Consider the following 17,325-nt stretch of genomic DNA (forward strand, 5'->3'; position numbering starts at 1 on the left):
GTGTGTTGTTCATATTCCTGGTTGTTAGACTCATCCTTAGTTCTACTCTATCAGAAATGTGGGAAAGCGTTGTCCCTTTCTTTGGTTAAACTCATACCCCTGAAAAATTAGAATTATCTATCATATGAGGGAGTTGTACCTCCAAAATTCAGAGGAAGATCATATGTTTAACAAAGATCTCTCCAACTGTTAGTTTCTTGTTTGTCTTTCATGCTGGGCATATTGAGATTTTCTTATAATTATTTTTTGGAAGAGAAATCTATTAACTAACTATAGTGTCGTAAATTGTACACCCTTGTTAGGGTGGTACAATTTCACACTTAGGTTAGCACCCGCCTTAGTGTGTCTTGGATCTTGCATTTCTTATTTCCCTTTAAGCACTTAATTAATTAATTAAATTAAATCTAAAGTCATATTTCATCACTTCATACATTATAGCATTGGGCCCTTTACCCTAACTGTGCCCTTTTTTATTTTATTTCTCCAATAATCATTTAATCATAAACCCTAATTATGTTCTATTTCAACCTTTAAGGGTCGATTTCACATATCAAAACACCTTGAAATAAGTTATAACTTTGGGATTCATTCTACTATCATCATATCTAACGGCCCTAAAAATTTAGTGAAAATTTGGTCAAACCATGGCGAGAATGCACATGGTACTCGACTTTTTTCCCAAAATTTTGGGAGAAAAATTCTATGATATTATATTGGTTAACCCCAAAAGATTGGTAGTAAATTCAATTCGTAGGTTGGCCTAAAGGTAGAATTAAGTCAAAATTAAAACCTAGGGTTTCATACATAAGAGCTCTCCTTCTTTCTTTGAAGGAATTAATAACTACCTATCTATTGGATCTAAGAATCTAAGAGCAGATTTTTGGAGCACAAGGAGCCTTCTATGTAGTGAAAGAGAAGACTATGTGGAGTCTTCAACAACATTCAATAAAATTCAACAAAATTCATCAAGCATTTGTCAAGCATTCACATCAACTAGGAGCCTTGAAGACATTGAAGAATAATAGGAGATCTAGTGGCAATATCTCTCCCTTGGGGATTGGTATGACTTCATGTTATTTTCATGTCTTTGTATGAGATTCTTTACATCAATTTGAATATTTAAATTCATGCTTTAGATCATTTATCATATTTAGTTTGAATCATTGTCATTTACATTCACATTTACTTTTAGGGTTTATTCTCATGTGTAGGGTAGCTCTTGTTTCTTATCATTTGGGATCTTGCATACATACAAGGTTCTAGCACACACATTTTAGTAAATTATCAGCTATTTGTGGAGGTGGAAATCACCAATATAGGGGTTTTAATAAGGAAAAACCCCATATAGCGACCCAAACCTTCCCTTTTCAGTTCCAGGTGTAGAAATAGGCATCCAAAGGTAGTTTCAGATTTGGAAAAGGCATTAAAAACACTCAGAAGTCTTAGAAGTTGATAAATTTGTCAAGGAAAGGGGCATGGCACCCTGGTCCTCCCTAGGATAGGGGAATGGTGCCCTGGTCCCTAAATTTTGTAGTCTAATTTGATAGGTTGTAGATTGAGGATCTCTAGTTTACAATGTATCAGTTGTAGCCTCCTGTTTGTAGGAATAGGACAGTGGCATGGCACCCTGGTCCAGGTCAATTTTGTTCAATTTGAAGCACTAGGTACATATCTAGAATCCTCCCCCTTTTATTCTTTTGGTATCTCAGTTTTAGATCTGCAAGTTTGTTCAATTTCAAGTTCATTTGTGCTTCATTCTTTATCTCCTAGTCTAGTTGATCATTCAAACCCTAGTTTTTCTCATCATTTGCAACAAGAGGAATAGAAACCCTAAGAGGTTATTCTTGTCTCTCTATTTATCACAAGAAGTAGCCAAAGTGACCTATCACCCTAGGATTTTTCATATTCCAAATGTGTTGGAAAAAGTGGGATTAGGTCCTAGTCACATGATCTTGCTTTTTCCTGCCCCCACATTTTGGTGATCCTGACATGAATCCTATTGGATATAATTGGCATATGATGAACCAGTATGTTGATATAATGATAATGTATGTTGTCATTGATGTCAATAAGTCTAAGTGAACCGGTATGCAGAATGAAAAAGTTGGTGAATTGGTATGAAGAGGCATGAATAGATTCAGTGAATCGGTGTCAGGGTTTCACTAAGCATGATTACTGATTGGTAGTCTCACCTCTATGGTTATCGATTTGGTGATCTAGCTTGTGTGATTAACTGATGATACTCTGTGATGAGTTAGCTAAGAGATGTGATTGAGGTGCCACGTCAACTTTGTGCGCGTGAAGGATTGAGGCATAAGAAGATTGACCTCATTTGAAGTCTACCTCGGGAATGATAATTCTTCTTAATGGTATGAGAATAATTCATGATGGGTTACTAATTCCCATGAGCGGTGATGAATGAATGATGAAGATTGTCTTGTGATATGTTTGAAATTTTGATGCTCTATGCAATATGTTTGGATGGTAACGATTGGATCGCCTTTGGTGTAAACCTAAGATACTTAGGGTTTAGGGTTTATGTTACTGACCTATTTGTTGTCTATAAGGTCGATGATGTTTGTTATTGTAAATTTGTTGGAAAAATGTTGTGTGTATGTATCCGAGTGAAGAGATACTTGATACTTGTCAGACCAGTAAGAGGTAAATTACAAAGTGTGATTGCAGAGTAGATCATATGAAATGGATTTGCCTTGGCATGTAGTGCTGTTACTAGATCATAGTTTTTCCTGTTGTCTTCTAATCATTTCAATATATGGAAAATACCTTTATTGGGTAGCTTTAACAAGCTTATTGTAAAACCTGTAACCAGGTGACTCAAGATTATTGAGTTCTTTAAATCCTCTAGCGAGGTAACCTTTAACAGGGTTTCAACCTTTAACAGGGTATATAGTCGTCCCTTCACCAGGTGATCTCTAACAAGATCGGTTCCTAGCAGAACCTTATTGTAAAGTCTTTAACCGGACTAGGCTCCTAATAGGGCGAGCTTAGAAAGAGTTCAAAAGAAGCTTGTGGGTATTCATCCCCACCGTGGTTTTTCCCATTTCGGTTTCCAGGTGAAAAATCTGTGTGTTATGTGTTATGCATTTTTCATATAATGTTTATGAAGTATTTGGTTGAAGGATTATGCATGCAGGCTTAATATATTATGGTATTTTTAGTATACCACATACATATATTTATGGGTGAAGTTGATGTTGCATAATTGATCGTATTTGAAGTATTCAGACATATCAGTTTATTGTGTCTAGTGTCTTACTATGTTTAACCAGTATTGCCATGGTTAAGTATGATAATGGTGATAACCAGTTAGTTTTGCTTTAGCAAGATAAGTTGTTAAGAGATTTTTTATCTATACTGATTCACCCCCCCTCTCAGTACTAGTTGGGGTATCTGTTGTTCATCATTATTTATCAATTGGTATCAGAGCGCCTCTAGGTCCTCGGTGATATAAGATTAACCGCTTGAGGTAAAAGATCCTACTGTAATGATGAAGAGGGAAGGTCCTAAGTTCAATAGAGATAACTTTAAGATATGGAAGGATAGAATGAAGATTTACATCAAGAGTATGGGTGTTCAACACTGGAGCTATGTTGAGAATTCCTATGTGATTCCCACTAGCACTCGGACTGATGATCAAAAGAGAGAAATCCAGGAAAATGGGCAAGTCATGGAAGCCCTTATCAGCAGCCTGTCAGATATTGAGTTCATTGATGTTAAATACAAGGACACTCCTAAGGAAGTATGGGATGCAATGGAAACCATTTATGGTGGTGATGAGCATGTACAGCAAGCTAAGGAAGAAAGCCTTAGAGGAAAATTTGAAGATATGAGGATGGTTGAAGGAGAGACCATTCAACAATATGGTATTAGGATTAAGACTGTGGTTTGTGATAACAAAAGCACTGGTGGAACTATTGATGATGCTACTATTGTCAGTAAATTTTTTAGATCATTGTTACCAGTCTATGCCATCAGAGTTGCTGCTATCTAGGAACTAAGGTCTATTGATAAGACCAAGGTAGCCTTAGATTCTATTATTGCAAAATTAACTGCATATGAGCTAAATAGCTATGATGGTAGTGTTCAGAAGAGTGAGTCAGATTTTAAAGCATCTACTGTACCATCCAGACAATGCAAAGATATGGATGATGAAGAGATTCTGATGGAGTTCGAAGCTCTTCTTGCTAAAACACTTCCGAAGGGAACCGAAAAATATAGAGGTAAACTTCATTTGAAATGTTTTTCCTCCAACAAGACAGGACATATAGCTGTTAATTGTCCTAACAATAACAATAAGGATAAACCAGAGAGGTTCAAAAAATATAAAAGTTAAAATAGAAGAAATTGTCTAGTTGCTGTGGATGAAGGTGTCACTGATGAAGAATTAGAGGATGAAGAAAATGAAGACATAGTGTTTGTAGTAGTAAAGGAGGAAGTGTCAGATAGGAAATCTCTTGTCTCCCACAGTGATAACTCTAATGAGTGGATAATTGATAGTGGTTGTTCTCACCACATGATCGGTGACCAGAGAAAGTTTTTGTCTTTGGAAGAATATGATGGTGGTGTTGTTAGATTTGGGAACGATGCACCATGCTTGGTGAAAAGAAAAGGACCCATCTCATTGAATGGTAAAAGAAGTGCAGATGATGTTTACTGAGTAGAAGATCTTAAGCAGAACCTATTGAGTGTTGCTCAACTGAATGACAAAGGATTAGTTCTGGAATTCAAAGGTGGAGTTTGCAATATAATTGGGAAGAATGGTGAAGCTATTGCCACTAGTAAACAGACTAGAGGTAACCTATTTCAGTTGAATGCCAAGATAAGTTGGTGTCTAATGGCTAAGTTTGATGATAGTTGGATATGGCATAGAAGACTTTGTCATATGAACTTTGATAACATTGTTAAAGTCGGAAAGATCAAGGCGATAAGAGGATTACCATTGCTGAACAAACCCGAGAATTATTTGTGTAGAGAATGTCAACTTGGAAAGATGTCTTCATCAACTTTTAAAGGTAAGTCTTTTTCAGCAGAAGATTTACTTGATCTTGTGCATACTAATTTGTGTGGTCCTATGAAAACTAGAAGTATTCAGGGAGATAGGTATTTTATGATTCTTACTGATGTCTTCTCAAGAATGATGCGGGTCACATTCTTGAAAGACAAGTTTGAAGCATTTGGAAAGTTCAAAGCTTTCAGAGCATTAGTAGAGAAAGAAAGTGGTAAAAAGATAAAATGCTTGAGAACTGATCAAGGAGGAGAATTCACTTCTAATAAATTTAATAAGTACTATGAAGATAACGATATCAAGAGATAGTTGTCTTCCCCAAGGAAACCACAACAAAATGGCGTAGCAGAAAGAAATTATAGGATTGCAGTTGAAGTGACAAGAACAATGCTGATCCAAGGAAAGGTTGCTCACACTTTTTGGAGAGAAGTGGTGAGCACTGCAGTCTATACTATGAACCAGGTACTCATCAAGAAAGGCAAAGATAAAACCCCTTATGAGTATTGGACCAGGAAAACTCCCACTATGAGTTATGTTAAAGTGTTTGGTAGTAAGTACTATATCAAGATAGGTGAGCATTTGAGAAAATTTGATGCAAAATGTGATGAAGGAATATTTCTGAGAAATTCCACTAAGAGCAAAGCTCTCAAGTGCTACAATAATAGAACACAGAAGATTGTTGAAAGTATCAATGTCAGGGTTGATGAATCCCCTGAGGAACCTGAGGTAACATGCAACAAAGAAGTAGAAGATGAATTGGGTATAGCCTTCTAGGAACCAGTTAAGAAAGAAACTTGCAAAGATCTTAGTGTTCCTATACCGGTAGAAGCCGAAGTAAGAGAAGAAGAAGAGGTTAGTGAAGATGAAGAAGAAAAGATAGAAGACCAGGCTAGAATCATTCCTAGATAAGTAAAGCTGCACCATGATCCAAAGCAAATCATAGGAGATAAAGATGCATGGATACTCAATAGAAGAAAAGTGAAAGAAAACTCTTGCATGATTTCTGAATTTGAACCCAAGACTTCAAAAGAAGCTCTTACAAATGAAGACTGAATTAAAGCAATGGAAGAGGAGCTGGATCAGATAGAAAAGAATGTAACATGGTCTTTGGTGCCCAGACCGGAACATAAAAATGTCATAGGTACCAAATGGGTCTTCAGGAATAAGCTAAATAAAGAAGGGATAGTTGTCAGGAACAAGGCTAGGCTTGTATATAAGGAATATACTAAGGAAGGAGAAGACTATGTAGAATATTTTGCTCCTATGGCTAGATTAGAAGGTGTTCAAATGCTACTTGTATTTGCAGCATTTAATGGATTTAAGGTCTATTAGATGGATGTGAAGTTTGCATTCCTGAATGAAATCCTAGAAGAAGAAGTGTACATAGAGCAACCAGAAGGGTTTGCCTTATGAGAAGATAGTGACATGCTATGTAGATTAAAAACAACCCTGTATGGACTAAAACAAGCACCTAGGGCATGGTATGAAAGACTACACTCTAATCTTGTGAAGATTGGATTTCAGAGAACAAGTGAAGATAACAACATCTACTTGAAATCAAAAGGTGATCAGATTCTAATTTGTAAAGTATTTGTGGATGACATCATCTTTGGAGGAGATGATAGACTGAGTTATGCATTTGCAGATGAAATGAAGAAAGATTTTGAGATGTCTGTAATAGGAGAAATAAAATTCTTCATTGGTTTACAAATTTGGCAAATGAAAGAGGGTATCTTTATTACCTAGTCCAAGTATGTAAAAGAGGTATTGAATACTTTTGGCATGGAGGAAAGCAAACCGGTTGGTACACCGATGGTAACTGGTTGTAAACTGACTAAAGAAGATGATTCAACACTGGTGAATGAAAAGGAGTATCGATCAATGATTAGTAAACTACACTGTGTGGTGTAGAACAGATCAGATATTGCTCATGCAGTGGGCATAGTAGCTAGTTTTCAAAAACATCCGAGAGAATCCCACTTGGTATTTGTGAAGAGGATTCTTAGATATCTGAAAGGAACAGTTGATTATGGATTGTGGTATCCATATAATGGTGACTATAATCTCAAAGTATATACCAATGGTGATTGGGCAGGTAATATGGATGACCGAAGGAGCACAACTGGTGGAGTGTTCTTTCTCGGTGGAAGATTAGTATTGTGGAAAAGCAAGAAGTAGAGTTTTACTTCTCAATCTATAGCTGAGGCAGAATATGTGGCAGCATTTATGAACTGCACTCAAGCAATTTGGATGAAGCATGTATTGGAAGGTTTCAAGGTACTTGTATCTGAACCGATGAACATATTTTGTGATAACAAAAGTGCAATAAACATTCCCAGAAATCCGGTATTGCATGCTAGAACTAAGCACATTGAGCTTAAATATCATTTCATGAGAGAGAAAGTTTAGAATAAGGTAAGGAGCAGCTAGCAGATATATTCACTAAGCCCTTACCGAAGACTACATTTACCTATTTGAGAGGTGAATTAGGGGTTCTAACCCTTCATGAAGTCAACCAGGGTGGTGTGCTTCGGATCAGTCAAGTACTAAAGTGACAAATCTTTCAGGATAGATGTGTTGAAGGATGCTACTCCTTAGGGGGAGCAACATAGTATATTTTGGAAGCTTGTGCCTCCACTTTGGTATTGTTGTCAAAGGGGGAGAAGATATATGATAGATGTATGGGGAGAAGATATCTGATAATGTAGATACACTTGCCTATGAAGTTTTTCAGTTGCAATGCTATACTAGGTATTGCCATCAATGCCAAAGGGGGAGATTGTTGGATATCATTGGCATATGATGAACTGGTATGTTGAAATGATGATAATGTATGTTGTCATTGATGTCAATAAGTGTAAGTGAACCTGTATGCAAACTAAAGAAGTTGGTGAACCGATATGAAGTGGCATGAAGAGATTCAGTGAACCAGTGTCGGCGTTTCAATAAGTGTGATTATTGATTGGTAGTCTCAGCTCTATGGTTATCGGTTTGATGATCTAGCTTGTGTGATGAACCGATGATACTCTATGATGAATTAGCTAAGAGATGTGATCGAGGTGCCACATCAACTTTGTGTGCATGAAAGATTGAGGCATAAGAAGATCGAGTGTGTTTGAAGTCTACCTCGGGAATGATCATTCTTATTAATGGTATGAAAGAAAGTGTGATGGGTTACTGATTCCCATGAGCAGTGATGAATGAACGATGTAGATTGTCTTGTGATTTGTTTGAAATTGTTATGCTCTATGCAATATGTTTGGACGGTCAGGATTGGACCACCTATGTTGTAAACTTAAGATACTTAGGCTTTAGGGTTTATGTTATCAACCTATCTGTTGTCTATAAGGTCGATGATGTTTTCTATTGTAAATTTGTTGGCAAATATTGTATGTATGTATCCAAGTGAAGAGATACTTGATACTTGCTAGACTAGTAAGAGGTAAACTGCAGAGTGTGATTGCAAAGTAGAGGATATGAAACGGATCTACCTTGGCATGTAGTGTTGTTATCAGATCGTAGTTTTTCTTGTTGTCTTCTAATCATTTCAATAGATGGAAAATCCTTTAACCGGGTAGCTTTAATAGGCTTATTGTAAAACCTATAACCAGGTGACTCAAGATCTTTGAGTTCTTTGAATCCTCTAGCTAGGTAACCTTTAACAAGGTTTCAAACTTTAATAGGGTATATAGCCATCCCTTAACCGAGTGATTTTCTAACAGGATCAGTTCCTAGCAGAACCTTATTGTAATTTCTTTGACTGTACTAGGCTCCTAACAGGGCGAGCTTCGAAAGAGTTCAAAACAAGCTTGTGGGTATTCATCCACACCGTGGTTTTTCCCATTTGGGTTTCCATGTGAAAAATCTGTGTTATGTGTTATGCATTTTTCATGTGATGTTTAGGAAGTATTTGGCTGAAGAATTATGCATGTAGGGCTAATAGGTTATGGTATATTTAGTATACCACATGCATATGCTTATGGGTGAAGTTGATGTTGCATAATTGATCATATTTGAAGTATTCGGACCTATCAGTTTATGGTGTTTGGTGTCTTACTTTTTTTAACTAGTATTACCATGGTTAAGTTCAGTAATGGTGATAACCAGTTAGTTTTTCTTTAGCAAGATCAGTTGTTAAGAGAGGTTTTATCTGTACTGATTCACACCCCCCCCCCCCTCTCAGTAATGATTGGGGTATCTGTTGTTCATTATTATTCATCAAATTCAAGCTTCTTCAATTATGATTTATGTTCTCATATCTTAGTGTTTTTTCTATTCCAATTTCAAATTTACGTTTACAAGTTTTAATTCCTTGGAAATTTCAAAATTTAGAGGTTAATTTTCTTGAAACCCTAATTTTTCAATTCAAAATTGAACTTGTGGATAGCTTAATTTGGATCATTAATTTCAGATCTGATTTAGGAACACATTTCACTCATAAATTTCATTTTCTAAATCAATATTTAGAGTTCTTTCATTGGTTAAAATTGAACATTTCCTTCTATTTTATGTGTTATCATTTGAAAGAGGAAATTTTTTGTCATGATGCATTCATTTCATAGATGTGATAATGTGTTAGCTTCCATTGCTTATATTTTTCCATCTATTGGAGAACCTCCTCCAATCTATGACAACATCTTAGTGGCTAAAAGAGTTGTTACCAATCCCTTCAAAACTCTCCCATGCTCTAAGGATGAAGATTTGAAGAGTGATCTTGACAATTCTCCTAAAATGTTCCTTTCTCATCTAGCTATCTTAGAGGAAGAGGATGATATAATAAACACTTTTATTAATGCTACCTTACCTTACTTACATGATGCCTCTCTAAGTGAAAAGTTATCAATGCACATTGACTTATCTTCTCCTAAATTTAGTTTTACCAATGGGGGCATGCTAGTGCAACAAGAGGTTATGAGCACTTCTTCCAAAGATCTCCTTCCTAAGTATGAATCTTTGGAGAAAGATGTTCATCTCCTTCCTAAAGAGTACTCCCCTCAAGAGGTTCATTTTGTGCAAGAAGATGGTATTGTCCCTATGTTTCCTAGTGAGGTCATTTCCTCTTTTGATTCCAACAAAATTCCCACTAGAGATGATGCATTAATGAGAAATGATTGGCCTTCTCCTAAAGTTTGTCTTACCCCTAAATATGCCTTAGAGAAAGAAGATGAAATCATTATCAAGTTCCTTAATTCTATCTCCCCTAAAGATCCCATTGAACACATTTTGAGGCAAGAAGATGATGTAAACACATGTATTGGTGCTCTCCTTCCTAAGGATGAATAATTAATGGAGAATATCTTCCATTCTCACAAAATTGGCAATACAAATAAGGACATCTTTGTGCAAGATAATTCTAATAATTTTTCTAATGACCTCACTATTTGGGATGAACCATTTGAAGAAGGACATTGATTATTCTCTCCCAAATGAGAGAACCCTATCCCAAGGGGATGAAATCATGATTGATAACTCCCTTGATATAATCTCACCTTCCATGAATTTGAATAATTTTTTCTTTAAAGGTATAGCTTCTCCCTCTCTTCAACTTTCTTCTACTCATAAGGATATCATAGTTCAAGATAAGATGGTTAACATCTTTTTCAAAGATCTCCCTCTCAAAGGTGATACTTTAAAGAGTAATGTTGATCCTTCTCCTAGAGATTTTATTCCCTATGTAGATCCTTTGGTGATAGAGGATGATATGACCTTTCCTAAAACATCAATGCCTACCCCTAGTCTCCCTCCTAAAATTGATCTTATCCATGATAAAATTTTAGTGCAAGGAGAGACTATCAACAATTCTTCCAACAATCTTGTTCATGCTTCTTCTAAGGACACATTTGATATTCCTAAACCATCTTCAATCAACTTGATACATGTGAATGAAATACCTAATAAGCCCCTCCTCATAGTTCAAGGTGCTTGTCCTTCTCAAAATTCCCCATGTAAGCCTATCTTAGTGGTTCAAGGTGGTTATGCTAATGATTCTTTTTGCATTCCTAAGAAACCTATTATTACTGTGCAAGGAGGTTATCCTACTAAGAGCCCTTATGAGTATGCTAAGAAAATTACTGGAGAGTTATCTTACGGTTGCTCATACCTACACCACAAGAAACAATAGTCAACCTAGTCCTCCTCCAATTATCCCAACTTCATTTCCTCCTTCTCAACCTATTCTTCTGCAAGCACCTCATATATAAAAGATTAGCAAGGAGTATAATCTCATTGAACAACTTAAGGCCACTCCTGTTAATTTCTATTTGCGATTTGGTTCAAACTTCACCTTCTTATCATCGGATGTTACAAGATGCTTTGAAAAACTTAGATGTCCCACCTGTGGTGACACCTAATAACATCTCCACTTTGATTGATCCTATGAACAAACCTAAAGCTCAAATTATATTCACACAAGATGAGTTACCTTCTCTTGGAATCCAAAATCAATACGATCCTCTTATTATTATGGTTATTATCCATGATAATGCTATAAGGCAAACCCTTGTGGACAATGGATATGTCCTTGATGTTTGTGGTGTGGATTTATTGGATAAGATTAAAGTGGATCATGCTCTCATCGAACCTTCTTCTCTTACTATTCGAGGTTTTGATAATATGGCTAAACAATGTCTAGATGTCATTACCTTTCCTGTTAGGGTAGATCCTGTTGCACGTTACCTACACCTATTAATATTATGCTTGGTAATTTGACATATAACCTTCTATTAGGGAGACCTTGGATTCATAGCATGCAAGTCAAATTCATTTATAACAATATGACATACACCTTGTTTACTGCCTAACCTCAAGAGCCATTAAAATTTGGATCTTCTTGTTCAACTACCTCCCATTTTTCTTCCAATCCTTCTACTTCTTCAAATACATCTATTTCCTTTAATGATGTTGTTCCTTCTAGTACTCCTGATTCTTCTACTCAATAAGAATCTCCTCTTGAGGATATCTTTTCTCCTGAAGGAGTGCTCTCAGATGATGATTGGGGATCTCTAGACTTTAACCCTACATTTGTAGGAGAATATAGAGTATCTTGGAAAGGATGTAATACTGAGAGGAGAAATCTAAGGAGGAACCTAAAGAGAAACCTACTTTGTCTAAACAACTAAGTAACCACTTTGTGGCTTCTTCTAATTCAAATAATTCTTCAAATCCTTCCTCTAATTCATATAGCATTGATACCTATGAGGTATCATCATCTCGCTTTTATTTGACATCCCTTTATGGTCTTGGTTTTCATATATTAGCTAAGAGTGGCTATGATGGCAATGGTTGTGACACAAATGAACAAGGAATTAAAGTTCCTTTTACACATGAAGCTTCACTTGGACTTGGATATAATCCCTCTAAGCCCACCAAAGCATATAAAATACCATCTGTCAATGTTAATGCTATATTTAGTAGTGATAATAACCTCACCTCAATTAAATCATCTTCTACTTCTTTCAAGACTCATCCCCCTCATAAGGAAATTTTGGTGATGAACAAATCTCTTTATGAATCTCCTCAAGAGATTTCTAATCCCACTTATGAGACTTTAACTTCTACTCATTGTAAAATCCCTTTTTCTAGGAATAATGCTCTAATGAATTATACTTATCCCTCTCCTCAGATTTCTTGTGTGGAAGAAAATTATGACTTAGTGGCCTATTCTTCTCCTATAAATTTATCTCTTTCTAAAGACCCTTAAAGCTTCATCATCTTATACATGTTTTTAATCTCACTTATAGTAGAGAATTTAACATGTCAAATTCAAATACCTCTTTCAATCTATCATGTCTTTAAATAGCATTAATGGTTATATGTTGCTCATCATTATGTGACATTGGTAGCTCACTTACTTTGGGCTCATTGTCATTCATGATGATAAAATTTCACGTGCAATCATACATTTGGAAGAAACATAATAGCCTATTTCTATCTCCTCTCTTCTCCTTATATATATATATGGGATAAGAGTGGTTTCAATAATCTTTCAATCTTAAGATTAAAATTTCCCCTTTGTGAAGTAGTGTCTTCTATAAGGATTTATTGTTGATTGTAGAGGTGTATTCATACTTGAAGTCCTTCTCTCATATTGGAACAAGCATCCCTAATGGGTATCTTAAGTACATATCCTTAATTGGGATCTCCTCCTTGGTGTTGGAAGTGTTTGATCATTCATAAATTTCTTTTCTTCATTGAGTAGTATCTTTTATAATAAACCCTTCTATTTTGTGCACGTGCATATGCCTGATGAGGATCTCGTTCCTTCTTTTAGAAGAGTGTTGTTATAGATAATATCTCTTTGATGTATTCTCAATCCTCTACTCTTTTCAAATCTCTTGTATTCATTCATTATAGAAGATGTTATATTTGTCTAAGACAACTCCTAATGAAAGTATATGTCTTTTGAACAAAGATCTCTTCTCCTCCGAGGATCTTCTTTACACTTATATAGCAATATATCTCTTTTCAACTATCTTATCATTTCTTGAAGAGTATTCCCTCTCTTTCTTGGATCTATGATATTGTTGCATGATGGATATCTTCTTGGTGTAGAAGGTAGGTATCTTTATTCTACTTGCACACACATGCATGAGGTTGAGTGTAACTAACAATTTTCTCACTCTCCTCCCTTATATCAATCACCCAAAGAAACTCTGAGGGCTATTTTTCCATGTCCTTCCCTCCATGGATCACCTAGTTTTAGGGGTGAGATATCCATGGTTCCTTTTCTCTTCTCATGGATCACCAAAGTGTGTATTCATGCTTTCTATCTCTTCTTCCTTCTCTTTGCATTTGTCTCCATTTAAATATTTCATCTTGTGTTAGAGAGCTCTCAAATTCTCACACTCTTTGTTGTGTTGGAATTGAGGCTTAGTTCTCTTTCTTACCAAATGATTCTCCATTAGTTTTTGATCTTGTATCAAATCTTCTTGTGAGCATTTGTCATTAATCTTCTTTCACAATTTGATGTGGTAAATATGATACCCTGTTTCAACTCACTAAAATTAGCAAGCTGAAATAGGGGGGGCATATAGCTACCCACGAATTTTCATCACCTTCCTTAGTAAGAATTTAGGTGATTTTATCTAACATTTGTTTTTGTAGGGTGAGGATCTTAACTGTGTATTGCAGATACCACTGAGGGCTTCATCCGACAACTCGTGGATATATCCTTTTTTCATGAATGTTTAATTTTTTGTACTTTATCTTTCATATTCACGTAGTGTCATCTAACCGCTAAAGTGGGGGCTAAATGTACTATCATAAATTGTACACCCTTGCTAGGGTAGTATAATTTTACACTTAGGTTAGCACCCGCCTTAGTGTGTCTTGGATCTTGCATTTCTAATTTCTCTTTAAGCATTTTATTAAATCTAAAGTCATATTTCATCATTTCATACATTATAAAATCGGGCCCTTTACCCTAAATGTGCCCCTTTTTTATTTTATTCCTCCAATAAATCATTTAATCATAAACCCTAGTTATGTCCTATTTCAACCTTTAAGGCCCAATTTCACATATCAAAACACCTCAAAATCAACTGCAACTTTGGGATTCACTCTAATATCATCATATCTAATGGCCTTGAAAATTTGGTGAAAATTTGGCCAGACCATGAAGGGAATGCACGTGGTCCTTGACTCTTTTCTCAAAATTTTGGGAGTAGAATTCTATGATATTATAATTATTAACCCTAAAAAATTGACGAGAAATTCAATTCCTAGGTCGGCCTAAAGGTAGAATTAAGCTGAAATTAATATCTAGGGTTTCATACTTAAGAGCTCTCTTTCTTCATTTGAAGGAACTAAGAACTATCTATCTATTGGATATATTAATCTAAGAGCGGGGTTTTGGAGCACAAGGAGCCTTCTATGTAGTGAAAGAGAAGCCTATGTGGAGTCTTCAACAAAATTCAACAATATTCAACAACATTCATCAAGAATTTGTTAAGAATTAATCATCAATTAGGAGCTTTGAAGACATTGAAGAATAATAGGAGATCTAGTGAAAATATCTCTCCCTTGGGGATTGGTATGATTTCATGCTATTTTCTTGTCTTTGTATGTGCTTATTTACATAAATTTGCATATTTACATTCATGCTTTAGATCATTTAGCATATTTGGTTTGAAGCATTGTCATTTACATTCACATTTGTATTAGGGTTTACTCTCAAACATAGGGTAGCTCTAGTTTCTTATCATTTAGGATCTTGCATACACACGAGGTTCTAGGACACACATTTTTAGTACATTATCAGCTATTTGTGGAGGTGTAAATCACCAACATAGGGGTTTGACTATAGAAAAACCCCATATATCCACCCAAACCTTCCCTTTTCAATTGTAGGTGCAGAAACAGGCATTGAGAGGCAGTTTTATATATGGAGAAGGCATCAGAACCACTCAGAAGTCTAAGAAGTGCAAAAATTTGTCAAGGAAAGGGGTGTGATGCACTAGTCCTTCCTAGGACAGGAGTGTGGTGCCCTGGTCCCTCCATTTTATAGTCAAATTTGACAGGTTGCAGATTCACGACCTCTTGTTTACAGAAACATGACAGTGGCATGGCATCCTGGTCTAGGTCAGTTTTGTTCAATTTGTAGCATCAGGTACACATATAGAATCCTCCCCCTTTCATGCTTTCAGTATCTCAGTTTCAGATCTGCATGTTTCTTCAATTTCAAGTTCATTTGTGCTTCATTCTTTATCTCCTAGTCTAGTTGATCATTCAATCCCTAGTTTTTCTCATCATTTGCAAAAAGAGGATTAGAAACCCTAAGAGGTAGTCCCTGGCTCTCTCTCACAAGTAGCCAATGTGATATATCTCCCTAGGCTCTTTCGTATTCCCAATGTGTTGGCAAAAGTGAGATTAGGTCCTAGTCACCCGATCTCGATTTTTCCTGCCCCCACACCAATATTTAAACATAGTGATAACATTACCTTGAAGATTGAATAATTCAGTGGAGTTTGTTAATGATGAAATTAGTAAACAAATAAAGGTATAAAACAAGATATGGCTAGTTAAGTCTGCCATCTCTGAAGTTCCTAAGATATTGGTTAGAAGTAACTTACATATGGATATTGGTGGAAAAACTACCCTATTGAGTAATCATGTGATTACCAACAATATTTTCATTCTCCCTAGTGATGTGCATGTTCGCCACAACCATCTTAAAAAATAAGGAAAAAAATTATTAGTACATTGTCATTAGAGAAAACATTCACAAATTACTAAGAAGACTATAGGAAGGGGAAAAGTACAAACTTGTGCCACACTTTTATAAAGGAAATGGATGCCACTTTAGTTTCCAACATGGACCACATAAAAGTGTTATTTATATTTTGAGTTTTAAAATGGCATAAACTAATGAAATGTATAATTCTTAGTGAATTTTATTCATGCAATATAAAAGATAAAATGAAAATGGTTTAGCATATAGTATATAGTTTATTGATTTAATTTGAGAATTTGAGTTTCTTAAAATCATGAAAAAAGTGGGTTCAATAGATGTCTAAAAAAAGAGAAAGCAATTGTTTCCCAAACTTTTTTTCACAAATAGCAATTTTTTCCCAACTGACATAGGAGACTAGGGCTAGGGTAGTCTATAAGATAGACCATGAGGGAAATACATTCTCATTGTCATCTACACCTCCAAGAGATTAGAGTGCAGAGCGAGATAGAGTAGCATCAGTCAGCAGCAATGGCAATGATTTACAGATTCGACTGTGTTTGCCGATTCCAGAGGCCAGTAGATGCATGAGAGCCAGTAAGTACCATAAAACCTCCTTGTAATTTGATGCATTTATTGTTTCCATTAATGCATGCTAGGTAGAGTAATAAATGCACTTAGAATAAGGTCCAAAAAATGTCAAAAATGTGTAGGCGTGTCTGCGTTGGTGCCAAGCGTGTCTGTGTCTTTGAGGTCAAATCGGCAGTTCTGTGATGAACATACGCTGTCGATTGGATAAGCTGCTTAGAGGATACACTCAAGTAGGTCCTCTAGGGAAAACTAGGATAGCAAATAGGGCTAGGATTGACAATTCTATGATAGAACATACGTTGCCAATTAGGAAACTACTCAAGAGGATTCACTCAAGCATAGGCCCTAGGATAAGATAGATCAAGGCACTTTGTGATGAACAATGAGTACCAAGATATAGTACTTTGTGATGAACAGGGAGTACTAAAATATGAGCAGCACTTTGTGATGAACAGTGAGTGCAAATGTGAGCAGCACTTTGTGATGAACAGGGAGTGTCAAACACATAGTACTTTGTGATGAACAGGGAGTACCACTAGGA

The sequence above is a fragment of the Cryptomeria japonica genome, chromosome 7 (genome assembly GCF_030272615.1).
Source record: "Cryptomeria japonica chromosome 7, Sugi_1.0, whole genome shotgun sequence".
Taxonomy (NCBI): domain Eukaryota; kingdom Viridiplantae; phylum Streptophyta; class Pinopsida; order Cupressales; family Cupressaceae; genus Cryptomeria; species Cryptomeria japonica.